This window comes from Chiloscyllium plagiosum, chromosome 2 (assembly GCF_004010195.1).
Source record: "Chiloscyllium plagiosum isolate BGI_BamShark_2017 chromosome 2, ASM401019v2, whole genome shotgun sequence".
Lineage (NCBI taxonomy): Eukaryota > Metazoa > Chordata > Chondrichthyes > Orectolobiformes > Hemiscylliidae > Chiloscyllium > Chiloscyllium plagiosum.
Genome location: NC_057711.1, coordinates 57,116,432 through 57,121,772, shown reverse-complemented (window position 1 = coordinate 57,121,772; position 5,341 = coordinate 57,116,432).

The following is a 5,341-nucleotide window of genomic DNA, read 5'->3' as shown; positions in this document are numbered from 1 at the left end:
TTGCACATTCTCCCCGTGGGTTTCCTCCAAGTGCTCCGGTTTCCTCCCATAGTCCAAAAATGTGCAGGTTAGGTGAATTGGCCATGGTAAATTGCCCGTAGTGTTAGGTGAAGGGATAAATATAGGGGAATGGGTCTGGGTGGGTTGCTCTTTGGAGGGTCAGTGTGGACTTGTTGGGCTGAAGGGCTTGTTTCCACACGGTGAGTAATCTAATCTAACATCAGCTGGAATCATAACAGTAACATATCAATTGCATTACCCTCATTGGTCCTTTGTCACCTCAAAAAGGAAAAAAGCTCCACCAAATTGGTTCAATGCTGATTCTTCCGAATCAACCCACCATTTTCTATGTGACCACTAATTCCATACCAAAAAAAAATGTTTCCAGAAGCTTCCCCACCACGGAGGTTAAACTGACCATTATTACAAATAGTTGAGGGCAAAATCCATTTCAATTGGTTTTATTAGTTTTTGTCATTACCAAGTCCAGGATAGTTCGAATTTAAATTTCCTCGGACTAAAAAAAGCCTGTTCACAAAATGTTAATGACATGCAATTTTAAATTGGCCAGAGCAAACAGATGTGGCCAGCTGACTGACATGCGAAATCAACAAAATATCTAGATACAATTTAAATCCAATCCACTCAGATGCAGAATTCCAAACTCAGACGCAGAATTCCACACAGTAGGTAATGCTATTTATCTTACAATAAAAGAGATACAAACTTTAAAAATGGTAAAGAATGAGAAAGCTAAAGGGAATAGTCACAATACCAGTACTTCAAAACTTCAAGAACAATCTTTGGACTATTTCTTTTTATACAGTTTCATTATCAGGACTACTGTTTTAGCAGTTCAAACCTCATTTAGTTAGTGCTACCTCGATAAATTTTGACAGAAAACTGACTTATTAAAGCAGACGGGCAAGAAAAATAAACAAGATGCCTTCTGGATGCTAAGCAGGAGGCTGGAAAAACATGGCATGCCAAGCAGCATCAAGAGTTGGAGAAGTTAGCATTTCGGGAGTAACCCTTCTTCATTACACCCGAAACATTGACTTCTCCACCTTCTGATGCTGCCTGGATTGCTGTGTTCTTCCAGCCTCCGGCTTGTCTACTTTGGAATCCAGCATCTGCAGTTTTTTTTTATCTCTTCTGGATGCTAAGGACTGTCTAGCTGAGGACTTCAAATGAATTCTAAACTATTACACATTTTAGAATTTGAGAGCTGGATTGGGCTCCAGTCCTTATTTCTTACCGAAAGGACAGCCAAGTGTATTATGTTGTTTAAATCCGTCATAATGTTCATATCAAAGGATTATGGTCTTGAGACAATAACTGGAAGTTTTTGACAAATTAAATCAATGATTGATTATCAGAAATTGACAACCATATGCAAGCAAATTTATTCAGTTTTACTTGAACAATAAATTTACATTTATGTTATAGGATTCTGAAGTTTTATCGAAAGCACATTGAGTCAAAGTATAAGAGAGCAGGGTGTATGGAGAGTGTTGGTTGTGGAGGAGAGTCTGCCAGAAGAGGTGGGAAGGGAGATGGAGAGCCAATTAAAGGAAATCCAGCATATGCATGCTGAGTGGTTAAAATACAAAGGACAATAATTAATGTTGCATGTAACAAAGGCATAAATGACTATTTCACAGTGATATAGTGGATTAACAAGGAGAGTCACTGAATGTAAAGACCATAAGGTATTGAAAGACAAACAGTATATGAAAAGATAGGGGAGGTCATGCCTGTGGGGAGGAGAAAATTGGGAATTTAAAATCAGAGTATTGATAGGAACCTGAATATGGACACACATGTGGATAATTGTCAAGAGTCTTAATGAGATACAGATTTTGAATCAGATGAAGGCTATGAAAAGAAAAGGACAGCATTTTAACAACTGTTCATTAAGCAATTAAAGCACAAATGCAGATTTCAGTGATTAGATGGGCTGAACTATGACCATAGGCAGATGTTTCCAATGGGGAACGGGCCATCTTTGAGGCCAAGAGAATGTGGGGTCTGAAATTCAATGATGATCAAATAGGATGTTCGGACTGTAAGGAATAGGTAAGTGGGAAGGTGGAAGACCAGTAGTGAGGGATATTGGATAAATCAAGTCCAGTGATGACAAATACTTAACCAAAAATAACAAGGATTGATTTGGTTAATCCATTAAGGAGATTAATCTTCTTTAATAATTATATCTTATACTGTATAATAAGAATGATTTCCATATGTGTATTAGTCTGGCTACTTAAATTTGTTCCAATGGTGGCTTCGATTCTCCAAACTTGGCACAGAACTCACATTCCTCTCGGGTGACTAGAAATACGCTTAGGAACATGGTACTTTTCACATGCAAATATGCTTAAGATTGCAAAGCAAGTGGAAACCAGCTAAGACAGGCTCTTTAGTTTGTCCTGAATAAATCCAAGGTGAAGAGCTTATTAATATATGCAAATTATTTCACACAATTTACTTACTTGAGGTTTAATTTAATCAAAGCTGAATTCAATTATAGAAGCAAGCTTCTATTTTCTTGTTTCTAAGGCTGGACCTTTCAAGATTCTCAGGTGTATCATGCCAAACTGTTGTCAGCCTTACACAAATAAATAAGCTGTAAGGTAGAGCGCCATGGCAGTCAGATGAAACTTTATGTACACATTGTTCAAGTAGCTGATACAAGATCAGTAATACCAAGCGTTAGCAAAGTGCTGCATTTTATTATTTTATAAATCTGAGATAAAAGTTAAACATTCTGCAAGTAAGTTAACATCTGTTGCATTTATTTCCAATCACAGATTTGTCAACCTAATTTGTAGTTTATTCCTGATTTATGTAGTCTGATATTATACTTGTGTTATTCAAAGACTAGGAATACAGGTAAACCAGTCTTAAGTAGCTTTTCATTTCCTCATGATGCTTCCAAGTGCAGAGAGATGTGAATCTTGTGCAAGCAAAAAGACAGCCAAAACATACGCAGTTAGGCCCCACGGCAATGAGATAAACGAGCACTTGATTTATGTTGTTCTTGGTTCTTATTCAATACTACCATTGAGAGCTAAGTGGGATGGTTTGTAAAGTATGTTTATCATTCTGGAGCTTTGTTCAATTAAATGTTGTTGTTCAGCAAGAAATTTTACAAAACTTGAATTCAAGTTCCCCACCACTGAGATTGATTAACTTGAATAGCCTGTGATATGGTGCAATAAAATAAATAGTAATGCATCAGCTGGGACTCTGCAAAAAAAACTCAGCCTTCTCCCTGGTCTTTTGAGTTTTCCAATTTTTTTTGCTCTTAATACCTGCGGCAGTGAAAAGTTGGTAATGATTTTCAAGATGTTGCTCACAATGAAAGGGCTTTGATATCCTCACTTCAATATATTTTACACCAATTAGATATTTACCACTTGGATTTAAAACAGAGCAGCAAAATGTGATTTATCACTGAAGAGAACATCTCAATATAATCTGTACACTAAATTATTGTTTTTCTCTCCCCCTCCCCTAACCCTTGCCAAATACAGACACAATGGTCTGGATAATTTACTTATATCCATTGTCTCATCTAGGTTTAAGAACATATATAGATTACCCCACTTTCAATATAAAGTCTCTCCACTCAGCACTGCATACTTTGGGTACCACATATATAGCATTACGCATATGAGGACAGTCATGTGAAACTTCTGTACAGGCATTTCAAACTTTTAAGATGCTTGTCAATCATCACTCGCTCTACATCACAGTCACTGTGATCACTGACTAAATGATGATTCAAGACAGGCTCAACTTTGGAAATGACTTTTATTGTTGATTATATGCAGGGTTATATCATTCAGTTCATCTATAATATGCTAAAAGATTATGTACAATATATTAAACTCAATACAAAATTATATATTTAAAAACACAATAAGTATCCAAACCCCTCCTGGAATAATGAGCATTTATGATTACAAGTTCACTTGAATTGAAGGACAGTGTCACTATCATAAATTGGAACTGGTGGTAACATGAATGTATCAACAATTGCTCGTAATCCACTAATTATTGCCAAAATGGCTCAATCTCTCCATGTAACCATAGATCAGTTCAGATGGAATTCCTTACTGAGTCATTATTGATAAAAGTATCCCAGAAGATGCAGAGAAAGTTCCACTTATTCCATAGAAAGGTAATTTCAAATAAGCCCATACCTATCCAGAGGTGATATGCAGTACATGTAATCCAGTGCAGAGTTTGGAGCAAAATTCCACTTAAGAGTTACAAAGCAAGATATACTCCTTAAATTATACCATCGTATTGTATCCTGGTAGAAAAGCCTGCTTCCACACAACTGTGTTGCAGACCAGGTTGTGATGCAAATACTGCCTTCAAGGGACTCAGGATCAATTTCCTGCTACACACTTACAAGTACACATGCAGTAAGTAAAAAGTGAAAGTAAATTGGAGGACAGGATTATTTTTAGTCATCTCTATGTAATAGTTTATTGATTAACAGAAAGATTCCAGATGCAGATTAGAAAGTATTTTTTGAAAGTATGCAAATTTAAGTTCTATCAAATGTTAGTTTACCAAGTATTAATTTATTTCCTAGTTTGTTGAAGCAAAACTGAAATATTCACATGGGTTAGTAACAAAAATAAAAGATTCAATGTGTGCTTTTCAAATAAAAGAACTGCAAATGGAAGGGAGGAATGGAGAGGATGCAAAGTGTTTATATTCGCAAACAGTAGCTGCATTCTGCTTCCAAAAGACCCTTTTTCAGGTTTAATTGTTGGCAGATTTAGCAAACACAACCAAAGCTCCATAGTATAATACAATCTTTGATTACAGCAAGGCATATGGTCAATCATCTCAAAGAAATCTGTTCAAAAGCAAAGTTATAAACATGCATTATAGTAAAACAGATTCAAAACTGTGGCTACAGAAATTAAAAGGCAGGTCATGAACATAGATTAGGACATAAAGAGCATTAAGTTTACACAAATAAAGATGTCCCTTCTTTCTCCACCTAAAATTTAACACTTCAACTTTCTCTTTGTAAAGGTTAATTTTAAGAAAGTTTCAACAACTGCAAATTTACCAGTCAAGAATATTCAAAGAGTAAATATTGTCTAATTTTATTAAGAGACACATGACTAACACAGCACATTGCAATGTTATAGCTTAATACTAATGTAGTCATTCAAATGTATACAGGGAAAAAAAATCCATAATCATTCCAAGTTCATACATAGTGAATTACAAATATGTTATTAAACTGAGTAAAATGTCCTGAGCAATCTAACACCTGTCCTGACATGGCCATAAATTCTCACTTAAC